Source organism: Garra rufa, chromosome 8, assembly GCF_049309525.1.
Source record: "Garra rufa chromosome 8, GarRuf1.0, whole genome shotgun sequence".
NCBI classification, from domain to species: Eukaryota; Metazoa; Chordata; class Actinopteri; order Cypriniformes; family Cyprinidae; genus Garra; species Garra rufa.
This window is the reverse complement of record NC_133368.1, coordinates 8,163,187-8,183,171: the sequence shown is the minus strand read 5'-3', so window position 1 is coordinate 8,183,171 and position 19,985 is coordinate 8,163,187. Positions and strand designations below refer to the sequence as shown.

General features: G+C 36.6%; 1 protein-coding gene across 2 annotated transcripts in view; it reads left to right on the top strand.

Moving 5' to 3' along the window:
- Nucleotides 1-19,985, top strand: part of st6gal2a (ST6 beta-galactosamide alpha-2,6-sialyltranferase 2a) — a 111,555-nt gene that overhangs the window by 34,267 nt on the left and 57,303 nt on the right. Inside the window, exons 1-2 of one of the 2 annotated variants that reach the window (XM_073845406.1) lie at nt 998-1,122; nt 15,366-15,421. The gene's annotated coding sequence lies outside the window, so the exon portion shown is untranslated. Of the gene's footprint in view, nt 1-997; nt 1,123-15,365; nt 15,422-19,985 lie in introns of those variants that run through there. The other variant, XM_073845405.1, reaches the window with a different exon arrangement.

The window sequence follows — 19,985 nt, the reverse complement described above, 5'->3', positions numbered from 1 at the left end:
TATGGACAACACAGAATTAGGTTAAAATAAAAAACGTTAAGGAGAAGAAAAAAAACAATTTCATAGGGCCTTAAAATTGTATGATTATTTATTAAAACATTATTTTAAGAATTAATTACCAGAACATATTTACTAGAATTTTTTTCCAAAAAAATGTAAAAAAGAATTTTTTTCACTAAAATCAATTAATTAGAGATGCTTTCGATTTATTTAAATGTACCATTAATATTCAAAACTATTAAAAATTGAAACCAGAAAATTAATGGAAAAAAATGAATTTTATGAAAGTAAAGCAGAGTTTGAGAAAACACTCATTTTATAGGGTCTTAAAAATGTCATTTTTCTTAAACTCAATAAATTGCTGTTAAATTGTGTGTGTCTTATGATTATTAAAACATTATTTTAAAGGAATATTTGCATTGATTTCATTGGCTGCTATTGTTTGTAACGACATGAGGGTGAATAAATAATGACAATTTCAAATTTTAAGTGAAATATCCCTTTAAGATTTTTTTTTTCTCTCTCTTTTTTTTTAAACAGTCATCACCTCATGATCATGTTAGGATGCCTTTAATGTTGCCAATATAGGGAGATCGCTAGGTTTTGGAACAGACCAGAGTATGTTCAGATGTCAGATTCTAGTTTTACTGCCAGACTTTAGGTCACACTGCTGTTTATAGGGATTAGAGCAGCCTTCCCTGTTCAGGCTTCTGTTCAAGTTCAAAATGAGGATCAGAAGCAGCGGGCCCAGCCAGACTTATTTAAATGTCATGATTTAGTCCTGATCTAAAATAGTGCTGAAACCAGAGATCTCTCACTCGCAGACAGACAGACAGATAGACAGAAAGAGGAGGACCGAGAGAGAGGAATGGGAGTGGAACGCTTCACAGCTGTCCATGTGCACTGTTTAAAGCCCCTTTGACTCTGCTTCATAGGGGTCCTGTCCTGCCCTCTTTTCCCAGGGCCTATAAGGCTGTCTAAATCATCTGCAGCAGAGGTTAGAAGCAGTGTGCATGTATAAGCAAATTTGTTGGGAGGCATTAAAGGCACACCGCAACTTAAACGTTCCACTCCACAGCACTAACACACCAGCAAGACGCACATCGAAAACCATTAACGCTGGTGAGTGGTGCTTTTTGTTATCAAGTTGCTTTTTTTCCTTCTCTTTTTATGGTGTTAAATTACGCATGAACATGAATCATGCCTCATTCAAGGGTTCTTGAGTGACACCGTGTGCAATTATGAGTCGGCTCTCATGTTCCACAGGGCCTGGGGAAAGAGAGGAGCATGTGGTGGGAAATTCAATGGCGGTTTGATTGTGCTCCTCCTCATTCTTTTATATGTCTGTGATTTTGCAAACAAAAGATGAATTCTTATCTTAGCTCAAAGGAACGTTTGACCTAAAATTGTCTTCATTCTCATTCTCAAGTCATCTGCATGACTTTGTGGCAACCAGTACGTGTTTTCATCTGTGGAGCACAAACGGAGATGTTTTGAAGAATGTTCATCCTGCTCTTTTCCATAATGAAAGTGAATGGTAACCAGAATGGGAAAAATCTTCCTTAGAGGAGTAGTTCACTTTCAGAACAAAAATGTACAGATAATGTACTCACCCCCTTTTCATCCAAGATGTTCATGTCTTGTCTTTCTTGTTTTTTGAGGAAAACATTTTCGGATTTCTCTCCATATAATAGACTTCTATGGTGCCCCCGAGTTTGAACGTCCAAAATGCAGTTTAAACGCAGCTTCAAACGGCTCTAAATGATCTCAGCCAAGGAAGAAGAGTCTTATCTAGTGAAACAATCGGTTATTTTCTAAAAACATTTACAATTTATATACTTTTTAATCTCTAAACAGAGTACACACAGAGCTAGACAAGACGAGCATTTCAGGTTGAAAAGTATATCAATTGTCATTTATTTTAGAAAATAACCCATTGTTTTTGCTAGGTAAGACCTTTTTTTCCCCGGCTGGGATCAGTTAGAGCCTGTTGAAGCTGCATTTTGGAAGTTCAAACTCGGGGGCACCATAGAAGTCTATTATATGGAGAGAAATCCTCAAATGTTTTCCTCAAAAAACCAATTTCCTTACGACTGAAGAAAGAAAGACATGAACATCTTGGATGACAACGGGGTGAGTACATTGTCTGTAAATGTTTGTTCTGAAAGTGAACTACTCCTTTAAGAGCTCTATTTCTAAAGAAAAAGCTAGTTTTGAAAGACATCAGTGGGAGTAAATTATGACCATTTTCGTTTGTGGCTGAACTATTTCTTTAATTAGGCATTCATTTCTGGATCGATTTTCTTTTCACTCATGTTCTCTCCAGCCTCATTTTCTTCTCCCTCTTTTCCGCTGAGGTATTGAATCGCTCAAGTGTTTGGCTCATTTTGACTCTGATTTGAAGGCGCTCGTGTTTCCGTCATCATAAACTGCAGACGGATCAATACGGTGTATGAATTACAGCTCTCTAATGAAAGTGTTGCTCCTTTAGTGCCGCACCGTGTCAAGCCAAGACCTCTGCATTGATGTCCTGCTCAAGTCATTGTTTTACTTGTAACATTGGCTGTAATTATCATCAGATTTTGATGATTAAATGTCAATGCATTTTGCAGTTTTCATGTGAATATAAATAAAACGGATATTGCAAAGGGTCAGATGACAAGTGGTTATTATTTGAAAAGATTTACAGATATTATTTGTTAACTTTCTGTTCACAGCTAAACTGAAAATGTATGTTTTTGGTCCAAAATCCCTGTTTTTTAGGCTATTTGATGTGTAGTCAAAAGATTTGTCTATTTAAATGTAAACTGTATTTAATGTGTATTTTAAATACTTCATACATCAAATCTTGCTCTAAATCTTTTTCATTGGTTGCCTTAATAGGTCATTTATGATTATAAATTCATTTTTGTATATGCCAAATCACATCCTGTGCACGTGGCATCTGTGCATGTCAGATGCGATTTGCTACTGTATGATGCAACATCTGGTTTTTACTGCATTTAAGTGAACTGCTGTTGTTAAGTCACATTTATAAGGACAAGCAGGCTTTTAAAGACCCATTTTGACCCTGACTTGGCAAGGTTTATGGGAGAGTTATCATGTGAAGTTATGAATATTTGAAACACATAAAAAAGAAAACATGGTACAATTCCCTTTTGGATTCTCAGTGGTTTAGATGAAGGCCTAATGCTTGCTTTTTGCTTGGAGCACATTGGGAAAAAATGTTCAGGGGAGCAATAAAATGTATTGAATGATGTGTTTCTTCAATGAATGCATAGGAGACAGTAAAAAGATTGAATCTATTGTAAAAGAAACAAACTAGTGTACTTTTTATTTATTTTTTTATGAATTGAATTGCTCACTGTCACTGTCGAGCTATCTGTAAGACTGTACAGAGAAAGGAAACTAGAAATGAATCGCAAGAGTGCTTTCAAAGTCATAGCAGACCTAAACTTTGCTTAAGTTTCGAAAGTAGCAAATGTTGCTTTTGGTTTTCACAATATGCCAGTCAGCTGTATTTTATGAGACATCAGCACAGTCACCCACCCACTCGTTTTCGTTAGTGTTGGTGAAATTGTGTCGTGTTTGGAAACATCGGATTTGACTTTCTCTGCTTTTCTGAAGCAAAAGTTCCGTTGCTTCCATAGTCATCTGCGAAAATAAATGTCAATCAGGTTATAAATGCTGCTTCTTTTTGAATCAACGTTTTCAGAAAAACTCAACTGATCAGACGCACATGAGTTTGTGCTATTAAGAATTTCCTTACTGTCGTAGAAGCCAATTATTTCCCTATTATGCGTTCTGTGCTTGTGCGGGTAGAGCTGCTTGCCTGTAAATAAGTATGCCATCTCGTAAAGTGGTGGCGTCCAAATGAGATCCATTACGTTGTAAATACACGAGGCGTCTCGTAAAAGAGCACGGTCCAAATAAGATCCATTACATTTCATCTGGATGCTCATTTCTCAAGGTCGACATCCTTTTAAAACAAAGCATCAAGGTATTGTTGTTATATAATCAGATTGCTTGTGGTCTCATACCTTCAGAGAGTGCTTTCTAATTACCTTATGAAAGCAAATAGGATGTTTACGCCCCTGGCAGCCCGTATCCTCCATCTCCTTCACCGATTCCATCTCCGAAGCGCCCCGCGATGCGTGCCGGCTAGGCTCGCACATTAGCTATTTAAATGGATGCTTCACAATCCTGTGACAAAATGGATGAAGAGCAATATCCTCCCGAACATCCTCCGGCACGCAGCTTTTAGGCGTACGTGTGAAGAAATGATTCTTTATCTTACTTTAAAGTGCATGACGGGGCCTAAATTAAAGGTGCTTAGCATTTACGAAAGCCTGCCAACAGCCCAGAAATGTATCTCCCTTTCAGAGTTCATAATATTCTGTTAGATTAGCGTAGATTATTCCATTAAACGTTTGGAGAGGCATCAGACCGAAATCTATGAATAATGGATGTGTGGGAACGGGGCTTGTTGCTAAGGGAGGTGTGAATTCAACCAGAACTTTTACAAGCTGGCCTTTTCCCATCATTTCAAATGAGCTTTCATGCCACACATTCACGTCTACCATTTTCCATTTTCTCTTCCAGTTTTGAGCCACCAGTGACTGTGTATGCGCGCCCACGATCAGAGCTGCGGCAAACAACTCTCTTAACAATCCATTAATGTGCCTAATTAATGCATCTAAATAAAGTCACTATTTTGGATAATTGGGTTTTTTTTTCAACTTGTATATTATTGAAAACAAAATGTCATTATGGGAAGCCAGACGAAAATTGTGTGCATGGGTGTGTATCGGGGTTATTATAGCTTACTAAAAGTAAAACGATACCAAAAGAACACTTTTGTTAGTTGGAAAAAAATGTGACTCTGGACCACTCTGGGTGTATTTGTAGAAATAGCTGAAAATACAGTCGTGGCCAAAAGTTTTGAGAATTGCATAAATATTTGAAATTGGAAAAGCTGCTGCTTAAGTTTTTATAATAGCAATTATCATATACTCCAGAATGTTATGAAGAGTGATCAAATGAATTGCATAGTCCTTCTTTGCCATGAAAATTAACTTAATCCCGAAAAAAACTTTCCACTGCTTTAAGGAGGCTTCAGGGCGTCCAAGAAAGTCCAGCAAGTGCCAGGATGGTCTCCTAAAGAGGATTGAGCTGCGGGATCGGAGTGCCACCAGTGCAGAGCTTGCTCAGGAATGGCAGCAGGCAGGTGTGAGCGCTTCTGCACGCACAGTGAGGCCAAGACTTTTGGAAGATGGCCTGGTGTCAAGAAGGGCAGCAAAGAAGCCACTTCTCTCCAAAAAAAACATCAGGGACAGATTGATCTTCTGCAAAAAGTATGGCGAATGGACTGCTGAGGACTGGGGCAAAGTCATATTCTCAGATGAAGCCTCTTTCCGATTGTTTGGGGCATCTGGAAAAAGGCTTGTCCGGAGAAGAAAAGGTGAGCGCTACCATCAGTCCTGTGTCATGCCAACAGTAAAGCATCCTGAGACCATTCATGTGTGGGGTTGCTTCTCATCCAAGGGAGTGGGCTCACTCACAATTTTGCCCAAACACAGCCATGAATAAAGAATGGTACCAAAACACCCTCCAACAGCAACTTCTTCCAACAATCCAACAACAGTTTGGTGAAGAACAATGCATTTTCCAGCACGATGGAGCACCGTGCCATAAGGCAAAAGTGATAACTAAGTGGCTCGGGGACCAAAACGTTGAAATTTTGGGTCCATGGCCTGGAAACTCCCCAGATCTCAATCCCATTGAGAACTTGTGGTCAATCCTCAAGAGGCGGGTGGACAAACAAAAACCCACTAATTCTGACAAACTCCAAGAAGTGATTATGAAAGAATGGGTTGCTATCAGTCAGGATTTGGCCCAGAAGTTGATTGAGAGCATGCCCAGTCCAATTGCAGAGGTCCTGAAAAAGAAGGGCCAACACTGCAAATACTGACCCTTTGCATAAATGTCATGTAATTGTCGATAAAAGCCTTTGAAACGTATGAAGTGCTTGTAATTATATTTCAGTACACCACAGAAACAACTGAAACAAAGATCTAAAAGCAGTTGAGCAGCAAACTTTGTGAAAACTAATATTTGTTTCATTCTCTCAACTTTTGGCCACGACTGTGCATTGTATGGGTCAAAATGATTGATTTTTGATTATGCATTGCGAAGAACTTTATTTGTACAACTTGTAAGGGCGGTTTTCTCTATTTTGATTTGTTTTATTTTATTTATTTTTTTATCAACCTCAGATTCTAAATTTTCAAACGGTTGTATCTCGGCCAAATATTGTCCTATCCTAACATACCATACATCAGTGGAAAGCATATTTACTCAGTTTCAGACAATGTATAAATCTCTGTTTCAAGGTAACAAACATATTAACTGGAAAATAAGCAAGTAAGTAGGTAATTAAAAGTAAGAAATTTAAAAAGCAAGTCAAATAAATTTAAATGCATAAAATGTAAGGGGTAACACTTTACGGTAAGGTGTCATTTTGTTAAGATTATTGTAGTAACTACCATGAACAAATAATACATTTATTACAGTATTCATTCAACTTTAATGGTAATAAAAATATAGTTGTTCATTGTTAGTTGTAGTTCCCAGTGCTGTGCTAACTAATGTTAACAAACACTTGTCATTTTAATGACACATCATTAAATGTTAAAATTTAAAACTAAGATTACTAAATGCTGTGGAAGTAGTGTTCATTCTTAGTTTAACTAATGTTAACTAATGAAACTTTATTGTAAAGTGCATTAAATAAAAAATACATTAAAAACATAATGTAATGATGTAATTCTTATATGCTCACCAAGGCTGCATTTACTTGATTAAAAAGACAACAAAAAATAATATTGTGAAATTAAAAGATTAAAATAATGGTGTTCTATATTAATGTTTTAAAATATAGTTTATTCCTGTGATGCACAGCTGAGTTTTTATCAGCCATTACTTCAGTTTTCAGTGTCACATGATTCTTCAAAAAAAAATGTATATGCTGATTAATTACTGTTATTATCAGTGTTGTAAACTGTTGTGCTACTTTTTATTTATTTTTGGAACCTGTGATTTTTTTTTTTTTTTTTTTTTCCCCTTTCCTTTTTTCCTTTTTTAGGACTCTTTGATGAATAAAAGGTTAAGGATTAGGGTAAAGAACAGAAATAAACAGAAAATATATATCTTTAACAATGTAAGTCTTTGCTATCGCTTTTTATCAATTTAACACATCCTTGGTGAAAAGTATAGATTTCTTTAAAAAAAAGAAACAATAAAAATGTACTGACCCCAAACTTTTTATTTATTTATTTATTTATTTTTAATAAATGCTGTTCTTTTCAACTTTTTGTGTGGTAAAGAATTCATTAAAAAAAAAAAAACGTTAAGTTAAATGTTAAGCAGCACAACTGTTTTCAACATTGATAATAAATCAGCATGTTTTGTGAAGGATGAATGTTAATGATGCTGAAAATGTAGCTTTGTATCACAGGAATAAATGACATTATAAAATATATTCACATAGAAAACAGTTATTTTAAAATGAAATATTTCACAATATTACTTTCTGTATTTTTGATCAAATAAATGCAGGCTTGATGAGCATAAGAAACATCTTTAAAACCATTCAAAATCTTACTGATCCCAAACTTTTGAGTAACAGTGTATATACATAAAATGGCAGTTTTCTAGGTTTTTTTTGTGCATTTTGGACATTTATATAGCAAATATATAAAGCAAATGTAACAAATCATTCAAAATATTATTGACAACTATAATGGCATCACAGTGATACTAAAATAACACTGAAGTGTTAATACTTTTGAGCTAGGATGCAGTAAATTGATTAAAAGTAACCGTAAAGGCAAGTATAATGTCTTTCTATTTATTGTATGCTGTTCTTTTGAACTCTCCGTTCATCGAAGGATCCTGTAATAAAACATATCACATTGATTCACAATTTTAACCAAGGTTTCCACAAAAATAATAAAAGCAAATATTAACAGTTTTCAACGTTGATCAACATAAAAAGGTTCTTGAGCTGCAAATCAGCATATCTGGTATAGCTTTACCATCAAATACATTTTAAACTATTTCAGAATATACAGAATACTGTTTTGACTGTATTTTTGATCAAATCAACTGATCAAAATCAATTTTGTTTTTTTGTCTGATTCACATCTTTAAAACATTCCCTACTTTGAACATGTGTTACTGTCATTCATTTTTCTCATCATTATTCTCATAATTAAATATAAATGTACCATCCAGCAACATATTTTGAATGAATATTTAGTTCAGAATTGTTGCTGTTACTGTTGAATTTTCTGTTTTGCTCAGTCTGTTTGATGTGCATGAGTGCTTGCTCACTCTGTCAAGACGTTTTTCTGCTTTGTGAAATGAGCTACGGTTATGTGTTCGGAAAAAAAAAATCATCTTTCTCTCCATTAAACGGCGCAAACAATCTGTCAAAAGCACCTGACATGGCAACCCACGTCCAACTCTATGCTTATGAGGGTCTTTGAAGCATTTAATGCAAAACGCTTTGACTTAAACAGCACCTCGCTCAGTAACCACTTTTTTATTTTATTTTATTCTCTATTGTTAAGTGACATGTCTGTTTATTTCTTTATTTTTAATTAGTTGCCCACGCACCAGTGATTCAGAAGATCCTCTCTTCAACACCTTCCTTCTTTGCTGTCGTCTTTGTCCTTTCCTCTGCCTCTCTCCGTTCTTTCTCAGGGACAGGGTCCAGATGGTGGCTTTATTTCTGGTTGCTGGTGAAATCTGTGTTGGTTTATTTAAGACATTTTTCCAGCTGGGTGAAGGCAGCACATTTGTACAGCTCATGTGCATTTGTGCAGTGCTAAATGGACGCCAGATCAGAGGCGCAGGTGAGATTTCTTTCTCCCCCGATGTTGGAGAGGATGGAGCTGGACCGCATGGCTTGGGTTAATGCGATGGCTGCGCTTTTGAAGATTGACGTAAAGAATCCGACTGTAGAAATGCCTGGCGGTGGATTGGGTTACCAAAGTGCATTAGCAATGTAGATGAAGGGTTCAGGTTAATGGGTTCAGTGTGTGGCAGCGAGCATGTGTTTGCTTGTCAATCTGTTCCCTCTGCTCTCCATGTACATGCAGTCAAATGACCTCTGTGTTGATTTCCCCTCATCGCTGCACTGCGGCGGGGCAGCATTGAGAGGGCTCTGCCTGGTCATCCATAATGGAGAGCACTGTAAACTCGAAACGGGGTCACCCCGAGATGGACTGAATTGAAACCGGCAGTTTTCAAGGTTGTCTGCTCAGAAATCCCTTTCTTATCTCGTCTGTCCTCACTTTTGCTTCTCGTCTTGTATATTGATTGCCCTCCACAAGGACAGAACAAGCCTCGAGTGCAAACGTTGTCTTTGGTGAAATTGATGAAACTCTTGTGGGTTTGTCAGCGTGGGAGAATAAAGCGGTCTAACAGATTTCTGTGGGACCGCCAGAAGTGCGATTTGCTCTCTGACCCTCACAATGAAACGGACTGTTTATGCTACTGTAGCTTTAAATCCCTCACAACACATTCATGAAATGGAGTTATATTAACATCAGCAATGTATTTTTAGCACTGTAGCAATATATAGTGTCACAACAGGGTTGGGTGATATGGCCATATGTATTTATATCATACAATATTGTAGATGACACTATTGATTTACCATTAATGGGCAAGGAAATCATTTCCACATGTTTGTTAGACCTTGAGAATTTATGTAATCATCCTTTTAATTTAGGGCCCAGTGAAATCCATTTTATTTTTCTCTAAACTCTGTTTTGCATTGTATTTTTTTTCTGGAGTCTGTTTTTATGATTTAATACAAATGTACCATCGAAAATGGTGGCTAATGAAGTGAATTATTAAAACATTGGATTTTAAAAGACTGACTAAATTGTTGATTAATTTAAGATATGACAGTTGAATTACGACAAAGCATTTCATTGTTTTTGTCATGTTGCACAACAGAACTGTATAACTGTCATCCAAAATGTTGATGTCTGTCTTTCTTCAAAAAGAAAAGAAATTAGGGTTTCTGAGGAAAGCATTTCATATAGTGGACTTCAATGGGGATCAACGGGTTGAAGAAGGGCTCTACACAATCCCAGCCAAGGAATAAAAAAAAAAAAAAAAAAAAACTCTTTTTTTTTTTTTTTTTTTTAACCACAAATGACTTCACACATTTAAGGCAAAGAACTAACCACATGTGACCTTTCTGAATGTGTGAAGTCGTGTACATGCATCTCAAAGAAAGTGCAAGATTAGTCCATTTTTATTTTTAAAGGAAAACGAACGATCGTTTCTCTAGATGAGACTCTTATTCCTCAACTGGGTTTGTGTAGAGCCCTTTGAAGCGACATTGAATGTTTATCCCCATTGTAGTCCTCTATATGGAGAAAAATCCTGGAATTTTTTTTCCTCAGAAAGTGAGAGTAAATTACCAGAATTTTAATTCAGCAGTGAACTAATCGTTTAAGAAAGAATTCCTAGGTTATGTGTTATTCCTTAAATATTATTATTACTTTGAGAAGTACATTTTAGTATACAATAGAAATATATTTCTGTCATAATTAAAGTTGATGCCACGATTACAACAACAACAACCAAAAAACGTTCATTATTCTGCATGCTTAAGAGGCCTTTTTAGAGCATGTCACTATGTGAGAGGCGAATCGATATTGTTATCCTGGGCATATCAAAATACTGAGAATAATTATAACAAATTATTCCTAATTATGAATGCATTTTAAGATGACTTTTCCCATCAACTGGTCACAATGCACAACGCCGCTGTATGCTGCATCCTTGAGAGACGCTCTGGATGAAAGCGCACTTTCATTCTCCGAAAGCAGATGGTGCTAAACGTAATTCAGCCATTATCCTGGAAACCCTGTCAACAGCTTTCAATTTCTGAAAAGTATTGTGTATTTGCTATGGTGTTCATCACACGCCAAATACTTAAATATATATTCTTAATAGGCTATACATATAACATAAACTGCCAATGAAAAATTCTTTATTTTTAGGTCATTTCAATATTTAATAAATTGTTAAAATCAAAAGTTGCAACTATTATTTAATGAGCTAACATGAGCTAAGAGTTGTGTGTTTTTTTTAACAAAGGTTAATAACTTATGTAGCAAATGTAGCTATTGCTCATTGTGAATAATAATGTATTAACTAAGAGATCTTACTGTAAAGTGATACCTTTTTTGGTCTTAATGTTTTTAACTTTTATACATTTTTTGTATTGCTTTATTGTATTTAAATGTTCAGTTATTTTAAACCTGTTATACTGTATTATGACACCTTTTTTTGCAAATAATTGTCAATATCATGATAATACCGTTATACCGTGAGAAAAACATTATCAATTTATCACAACATGAAAATTGATACCGGCATATCCCTATGCATATTGCATATTTGTACTTAATTTATTTAAAGTAACCAAACCAATGTATTATTGACATTTGTGGTAATGTGAAAAGCAAAAAGTATTTTAGGAAGAGTGTTTAAGCTTGTTTTTTTTTTTTTTTTTTCTATTTCTATGTCTCGGTAAATGCATAGTAAACGGGAAGGACAACAAAATATTACATCTGTGTTAATTGTGCTTTAGGCCTAACTGACCCGCCACTGTCTGTTATGCCGTTTAATGCTAATGAAACTCTATTGACTATTGTTTGTTTTTCACCAGCATATTTGAATATTTGTGGTATTGGGGTTTTTGTTGTATAGAGCTTTGTAAAATGAAATTATTGTGTGAACATCGTGACATGCCCTTATATTTATTTGCGTTAAAGTGCAAGTGAAAGCCTGTATTTCAGTGATGTTGTGTTTAGTCTGACTCTGACACCTATCTAAAAGTAGTGAAATGAATGCATGAAGTGTGTTTTTTTTTTCTTGCTAAACTGCAGTGTAGGTCCAGAAAGAGTGTTGTACTACTTCTACACATGATATTAATTTGTCTAAAGCCACTGCAGATGTTTCTGGGGAATGAGGGGTGTGTGTGTGTGTGTGTTTGTTGTTGTCTGTGTGTTTTAGTGTGTGTGAGTCTTGCATAATGACCTGAAAGAGCTCTGGGAAGTCACCCGGTTTGATGGGTCTTGCGAGTCTAATGAATAATGTAACGGATGTGTCGTGTAACTCCCACGCTTCTCTCCGCTCGTTCACTGCTTCGGCCCCTTGTTATGTCTTTCCCTCTATTTGTACGTTTTCTCCATTTCTGTCTGTTCGCTTCTTTTACCGTGTCTTGGCCCAGTCGTATCGACCTGCACTTGGGGTTTTATGCAGATTTCTGCTGTTACAGTGTGTTTGTGTCTGTCGGTTTCAGCTCAGCTCAGGTTCAAGCGGAAGGAAATGTGGTAAGCCGACCATGTCTGTTACGCTTGCTTTTTCCTTTTTTTTTTTTTTTTTTTTTTTTTTTTTGTCGTTGTTGCTTTTTTTTGGTGTACTTTAATCCTCATTGGGTCTCTCTATCTCTCTTTTCATCTGAGATTGCATCAACCCAAACCATATCCTGAGTGAGTAGCTTCTAATAATCATGTTATTCATTGGAAAAAAAAAGTGACAGAAGTGTTAAATGCAATTTAACGTGTTAAAGCTGCAACATATCATGTTTAGATGAGGATAGAGGCCTAGAATTAAATATTTGCATTTTTTTGGTCTCCACCCATTTTTATTTTAGTGTTAGTTCCTTTGTCTTTGTCGCCCTGCACTTCAGCATTGAACTGTTAATGTCTTTGCACCTTTGCTTTTATTGCTTTTATCTCTTAGTGCTTTTGCCATGCAACACTTTTGCTGTTCAGTGATGTGAAAATCCTGCCGCACTCAGTCTTCCTTTTGCTGTGCTCTCTCCACACACACACACACACACACACACACACACACATAGGGTTTTCTATACACTTAATGCTACTAAATTGTACGATACTCTTTAAACAGTACTCAAATCCAGCTAAAAATATTCTTAGGAAGTTAAAAATTAGGGCTGGGTATCGATGCTATTTAGGCAAAGCGTCTTGTCTTGTCATTTGGTACCAAATTTCGATACCTATGGGTAATTAAGTCTTCAGGAAGCCAATAAGCATGCAGAATGCCTGATGTGCCTAAATCAAGTGCTGGTGATTGGCTGTGGTGAGGCATCAAGGAAAACCACTTGTTTACATCAGTACATCACGCCCAGGGATGTCTGTAGTGTGTAAGCATCCGACCCCCAATAGATGTATGGCTACACTCTTAAAAATAAAGGTGCTTTCAAAGGTTCTTCACAGTGATGCCATCGAAGTACCATTTTTGCTTCCACAAATAACCAGTCAAAGGTTCTTTAAAGAACCATCTCTTTATTACCTTTTTATAATCTGAGGAACTTTCTTTTGCCACAAAGAACCTTTTGTGAAACAGGTTCTTCAGACGTTAAAGGTTCTTTATGGAACCATTTAGAAAAAAGGTTCTTCTATGGCATTGTGAAGCACCTTTATTTTAAAGAGTGTACATTTACACTACTGTCTTCATTATTCATTATAAGACAGCATTTTACAATTAAAACTATCTTTGTCCATACTGGTGTTTCCACTGCATGTCAGAAAAGATCTCCGTCCACACTACACAACCGATAACGTTTGTTTTGTCAATTGTACTACACTTTAGCAAAGCTCACTTTAAACCACCATAGGTTGTTTGTAATATTTTGCCATATAATGTTGCTGAAATATTGTATTTGAAGCCTTTTATATCAAGCTGACTGTTGCACAAGCTTAGCACATCTCATGTAAACACCCTGTATTGTTATGAAAATAGGCAGAAACTCTTGAAAATCACATACAAATCATATAGTGTTGTAATCGTGTGTTTTATAAGGTTTTTGTTTTTGTAGAAATGTCTTCCTGAAAGCACTGGAAGCAGCAAATGCACATCAGTAAATTGGTATAAAATTAATAGAAATGATAGATATTCTCCCGCCAAAAAGTCTCAAGTCAATGGAAAAACACCAAGTCTTTTTGCACTGTCTGTAGGTCATACACCATAAGTGTGCACTATTTTTGCTATGACTCACAGGGCATTTTAAGCCTTTTGTGTCTCCATATTTGAATACTATTATGAATATACAAACACCAATTGTCTTTCCTTTAGTTGAGAGTCGTTCACAATCTGCACGAGCAATAAAGAGCTGCTTCATCTCTGACAAATGATAGATTTGTCAAGTTTGTCAATACAGTCAATGAAAATGATTCTCTTTATGCACAGGTTAAAACGGTCTACAACACATGGTGACTAGCCTAACAGTTAATAAATCATCTGGCGATTTAAAATACTCTAAATCACAAGTAGTATTTGTGGATCAAGATGTTAATTCAATGCGTAATGCTTCATGTTTGTCTGCATTTGAATGTCTAGTGTTATCCAGCAACACAAAACCAAGTCCCAGCTATAGGACAAGACATTTTCTCTTTCGTGTGTGTGAATACGAGTAAAAGAGGGAAGGAAGGCAAAGCACAGGAAGTGTGTTGTCACTGTTTTACCATGTCATACCAGATAGTTGGTTAGTCAGTCAGTCACATGTGAGCATATCTATACATTTCAGATTTTCATTATGGACTAGTCGGTGGTTATTTGAGCGAAAAGTCTGGTATCCTAGATATCATAGATGCGCAACATCTATTTCACCGTCCGACAGTTTGAGCCTTTTAGAAAGCATTCACCTGATAGATGACCTTACAAATGACCTTGTGAATCCTGTATAATAATGGGAGCATTGCTTACTAGAGGCCATTTAAAGTCCCACAGTGAAATGTTTTGTTGAAGATGATGAAATTGTCCACAAGCGCTGATCTGATTGCTGTAGCGGTGCTGCTGTAAATGAGACAAATTTAGAGACCAAACTTCATTGCTGACTGTTAGTCTACCAATTACTGGACAAATGTGTCTTACTTTAAAAGTACTGGTAAGGGGTTTTGGATGCCCTTATCCACTGATCTGTTGTTGGACGAACAGTCCAGATGTTCTTGTTTGAGAAGATGGCCACTGAGGGTTTATTTTTTTTTCCCAGCAGTCTCGCCACACCAGTAAGATTATGTCTCAGCCAGCGCTGGAGTGTACTGAGGTTGGGGAATCCACTTCACTTTCTCTTTCAGCCCAAACCTTTCTGGCAAAAGTGCACATTATAATAACACAACCAAAACCACATGTCCAGTGTGTGTGTGCTTGTTCTAAGGAAGAGACTCATGAAGTGCAGATGGGATGATTCAAGTTTCTTCTCAAAAGACTGTTATTATGCCTAATTGCTGTCTTCTTTTGTCTTGCAGGGACAGACAAACTGTTGGAGGATACATGGGTTCAAGGAAATAGGAACTACAGCGAGGTGTGTAAAGGTTGTTTCTTTTTCTTTCTTTTTTTATAAATGTCACATTTTTTTTTCCTGTGAGGATTATACTGTATTTAGAGATTGGGTTATGGAATAGAAAATATGATTAGCTCTTTATCAGAACCGGACTGAGTTTTTGTATTTGAACTAAAAGTAAAATTTCCATTTATTTGGATTAAAAAGTTTTAACGATAACCTTTAACAAACCAATAAACTTAATTTGATGTTTGTTTATATTTGTCAGTCATACATAAATGTGACCTTGGACCACAAAACCAGTCACAAATTGAGATTTATACATCTAAAAGCCGGATAAATATGCTTTCCATTGATGTATGGTTTGTTAGATTAGGACAATATTTGGCCGAGATACAACGATTTTATAATCTGAGGGTGCCAAAAAAAATCTAAATACTGAGAAAATCGCCTTTAAAGTTGTCCAAATGAAGTTTTTAGCAATGCGCATTACTAATCAGAAATTAGGTTTTGGTATATTTAGGGAAGGAAATTTACAAAATATCTTCATGGAACATGATCTTTACTCAACACCCTAAAGATTTTTGCCATATAAGAAAAATCAATAATTTTGACTCATACAATGTATGTTTGGCTAATTTTAATTTTATGTAATTAATCATATTTTAAAAGTGCATTTAAATGTCTTAGAATCGGCCTAAATTCGTTCAATGTGAAAATTACACTTATTCAGTTTTAAAAAGTGTTAACATGGTTAAAATATGGCTACCTGTGGAACAAGCACTATTCAATTCGTTTAAATGTGTTTATACGCGAGAGAGTCACGTGATGCGTCCGAAGTAGTAACACGTAACCGAGCGAGCTCTCCAGAAATCGTTTAATATCATTCAAAATAATCACTGAAACATTCCCCAAACTTTAGTAAATTGTTACCTGGTACTGATGAGCAACGGGAGACAATGGAGCTTCGACCAAAAACGAAGAAAGATGAGCTTAGAGCCACCGAAACCACTGAGAGAAAGATTCCTCAAAATGGCGCTGAGGGGAATGTCTCTGAGGAGGAAAGTTCTGCGGGGCTGCTCGCCGCAGCGATGAAAGAGTTTCGCGAGATTATTGGAAGTGTTAAGCAGGAGCTGATCTCTCAAATGTCGGATTTAAGTAACTCTATCCAGGGATCAATTGATGCTCTTACTGCGACTGTCTCGTCTATGCAAGGCCGGATTGTTACGGCAGAGCAAAGAATCAGCGACGTGGAAGATGCTATCTCGGGAAACGAGCAGAGCCTCAATCTCCTCAAAAAAGATAACGAGGTTCTTAAAAACAAACTGGAATATATAGAAAATTACAACAGGCGAAATAACATCCGCTTGATCGGATTGAACGAAGGATTTGAAGGCCGGGACCCGGTCGAATTCTTCAAGACGTGGATACCGAGCGTTTTGGGCGAAGAGAACTTTGGCGCTTCGCTTATCATTGAGCGCGCCCACAGAGTCCCGACAACTCGGATCCCGGGGAGGGCCCCACGACCCATCCTAATTCGACTTTTGAGGTTCCAGGACCGGGAGAGCATCCTACGATTCGCCCGAGATAAAGCCCCAATTTCCATTGAAGGGAAGAGAGTCAGTTTTTTTCCGGATTTCTCTTCGGAGGTGATGAGCCGCAGAAGAGAAATGATTCCTGCGCTCAAGGCATTGAAGGAGAAGAACGTCAAATGTCAACTTGTTTATCCCGCCCGCATTCGGATTCTCGCGCGGGATGGTGAACCACGGTTCTGTCACACGCCGGACGACGCTTTGAAGTACCTGTCTGAATATGAGAGAGATGTAGCTAGGCGCGTCTGAGGCACCGGAGACAGTTGCGGTTTCATATACTTCCCAGATTGTCTTGATTCAGCGAAATTTTGGTTGAATGGACCGGGTGAGTGACCTTCCTGATTGATCGGAAAGTTTACCACGTCGTCTTTGGTTGCACGTAATTTATTTTTTCCCCATTTATTTGGGTGCCTTGGTTTGCTTCCCTCATATCCTTTGAGGAAATGGGATTTTTGTGCTTCAATATGAGACACTTTACCTGATTATTGACTGAAGTTTGTCATAAACGTTCTTTCTTTTGCAAATGACTGGACTTGATGATATTTAAAATTGATACCAATAGGTTTGGGGGATTATTCTTTATAAATAACTGTTGCCTTTATCAGTGTGTATATTAAGGAGAGCTCGTGGTTAGACTTTTATTTATTTTTTGCTTAAGAAAAGTAGTGCGAGCTAATCGTTTCTCAACGGAATATTTTTCCTTTGCTGCGGTAAAGTTCTGGTTCAGCAGCTATGTTAGGATATTTGTGTTTATATGTGTTTTTTCTTTTTTCGATCTGTTTCTCTGAGAGATACATCTTAACATCTCAAATCTGTGCTAATACTGGATTGATGTGGTTGGTGTTAATTTGCTATGAGGGTATTCTATTTGATAAATTGGAAATCATATATTATACATGATAAAACCTTTGAAATTTGTGACATATAACATAAAAGGTCTGCATAGCCCCATTAAAAGAAAAAGAGTCTATATGTACCTTAAAAAACTGGGGGCAGAAATCGTTTTCCTGCAGGAAACGCATTTAACAGACTCTGAGCATCAAAAATTAAAAAGGGAATGGGTGGGTCAGGTGTTTGCATCCTCATTTAACTCAAAGTCAAGGGGAACCGCTATTTTGATAAATAAAAATATTCCTTTCACTGTTACAAAATCGTTACTGGATCCTTTAGGACGATATGTAATGATACAAGGACACATGTATTCTCAACAGTGGACCATGCTGAATATATATGCTCCAAATATTGATGATCATTTGTTTATGCAAAATGTCTTGCTCCAAATTGCTCAATCATCAGGCTCACTGTTGGTTGGTGGAGATTTTAATTTTTGTCTAGACAACGTACTTGATAGATCTTCAACTAAACCAGTGCCTCTTTCTAAAGCTGCTAAATCTACCATTGCTTTTATGAAAGATTTAAACCTTACTGATGTTTGGAGGCAGAAACATCCAGATGATAGAGAGTACTCCTTTTATTCACATCCTCATAACACACATACTCGTATAGATTATTTCTTGTTATCCACCCAATCTCTATATCGTGTGTTGGATATTGAATATCTCCCTCGCTTATTGAGTGACCATTCTCCATTGGTAATGTCATTGTCCATCTCGGAGAAAACAAGAGGGACTTACAGGTGGAGACTAAATCCCATCCTTCTTAAACAATCTGAATTCTGCAAATTTATAAGAGAACAAATTGATATTTTTACTACTACTAATAAACCTTCTTCCACTAACAGTTTTATATTATGGGACACTTTAAAGGCTTATCTCAGGGGCCAATGTATTTCATATACTAATAGGTTAAGAAAAATAAAAAATTCTGAATTGAATAAACTAGAATCTGAAATTTTAACACTGGAAAAAATATATCACAGGGCTAAGTCTAAGGATGTTTACAAGGAATTACTTAATAAAAAATTAGAGTATAATAAAATTAATACTTAACAGGCAGAGAAGGCTATTATTAGTTCTAAACAGCGTTATTATGAACTTGGCGAGAAAGCGCATAAAGTTTTGTCCTGGCAATTAAAGCGAGATGAACAAAAACGGACAATAAATGCTATAAATACAGGTAATGAAGAAACATACAATCCTTCAGATATTAATGGTGCATTCAAGCAGTACTATACTGAGTTATATACTTCTCAGACAGGTACAGATCATTCACAAATGGATGCTTTCTTGTCCTCAGTTCATCTGCCATGTCTTTCAGAGGAAGATAGGATTAGTTTGGATCAGCCTTTCTCTGCCCCAGAGTTGATCGAAGCCATTCATCTATTGCCTAATAATAAATCTCCAGGTGAAGATGGCTTTCCATCTGAATTTTATAAAGAATTTAAAGATTTGCTTGCGCCGTATTTGATGGAAGTGCTTGAACAATCTAGGGCAGATAAATGTTTTCCAGAGTCTTTCTCCAATGCATTAATTTCAGTTATTTATAAGAAAGGTAAGGATCCATTAAAATGTGCCTCCTACAGGCCAATTTCACTCCTTAATGTGGATTATAAGTTAGTTACCAAAATGATATCCAAGAGGTTAGAAACTTGTATCCCATTGCTAATTAACCCAGATCAGACGGGTTTTGTAATTGAGAGACTATCTTCAAACAATCTGAGGAGACTTTTTAATGTGATCCATATAGCTAAAGAAAAACATATACCCGGAGTGGCTGTTTCTCTCGATGCCGAAAAGGCGTTCGATCGGGTCGAATGGCCATACCTATTTGAGGTATTGAAAAAATTTGGATTTGGACCAGCATATATTGACCTAATTCAATCACTTTATAAATCCCCTAAAGCAAAAATAGTTACAAACGGAATTATTTCTGCTTCATTCCCTTTGTACAGAGGATGTAGACAAGGATGCCCCCTAAGCCCAGCTCTCTTCGCCCTTGCTATCGAACCTCTGGCTGAGGCTATAAGATCCAATTCTAATATAAAAGGCTTTGAAATTGGCCCCGAGACTCATAAAATATCTTTGTTTGCTGAT